The sequence below is a fragment of the Rhagoletis pomonella genome, unplaced genomic scaffold (genome assembly GCF_013731165.1).
Source record: "Rhagoletis pomonella isolate Grant_MI unplaced genomic scaffold, Rhpom_1.0 Rhpom_scaffold_00006, whole genome shotgun sequence".
Classification (NCBI taxonomy): Eukaryota; Metazoa; Arthropoda; class Insecta; order Diptera; family Tephritidae; genus Rhagoletis; species Rhagoletis pomonella.
In genome coordinates this window covers 14,079,790-14,080,905 of record NW_023458560.1, presented here as the reverse complement: position 1 = coordinate 14,080,905, position 1,116 = coordinate 14,079,790, and positions in this window count along the sequence as shown.

The following is a 1,116-nucleotide window of genomic DNA, read 5'->3' as shown; positions in this document are numbered from 1 at the left end:
GCTTTTTCTCAAGCTGGAAAAAACAATTTTATTTCATAAAATGAAATGTCTTTATTCTGCCAATGCGCTGTTTCTCATGTAATATTTAGAATTTAAAAAAAGCCTTAAGTTTTTGTTGCAAAACAGTATTGCAGTGTGATTGTAAGCCACAATTTAAATCCAGTCCGTTGCCTTTTCCACAAAAATGTTTGCTGGGTAGCAAACACCGACCAAACAACATTCGAACTCATCGTCCCACTATCATCTTGATAAATTTCTTGATTTGCTATTAATTTACTTGCTATTGTACATACAATATAGTAATAATGCTTGTAAAATTTAAATTATGAACTTGTTGGCGCATCACTTGACTTTGCCGCGTATTTTTGCGGCCTTTGCCGCACGTTGTACGATTGAGTATCGGCCAGCAAATGAATGTAGTCACATTCACATCGTTGAACCCAATTGGCGCAATGTCAAAAACATTTGCCAGAGTTGCAACGATGCCAAATGGCGGTGGAACATAATATAAACAACAACAACAGAAATAGCAAAATTTTATTACATTTTTTGTTTGTTTGTGTATGCATTTGAAAATTGGCGCCTCCCTGCAAAAAATGCGACGAGTCCGGGATGAGTCGCAAAGGAGTATGCGACTAATGCCACTTTGCATCCCTTTGTATGGACTGAACTGTTCCCTTTTGTTCGGGCATGTCCTATGAAGAGACTAATTGTACCCTTTTATACCCGAACGGGTATGAAAGTAGAGTAGTCCGTTTTCAGACAAATCGGGCATATAATGGGACTAGTCTCTTTGTATTCCAATCGGGTTAGTATTTTTCTTACCTTTTTAGAATCGTTTCACCGTTAATACAAATTATAAACACTATATAACAATTTTTTAGTGCGCTTGCATGGCTTTTAATTAGATATTTTTATATTATTTGTAACAAACTATAAAAAATCTTATTCTAAAACAGAGCAATAAATAAATTCATTTCAGTTTTAAATTCATTTTATATGTACATTTGTTTAATTAGTCTTAATTAATATAAAGATATTTTATAGAGAAAGTGGCACTTCATTAATTAAAAATTCCATTCTTTCTTATTTTAAAATTAAATCGTTTCTTATTCT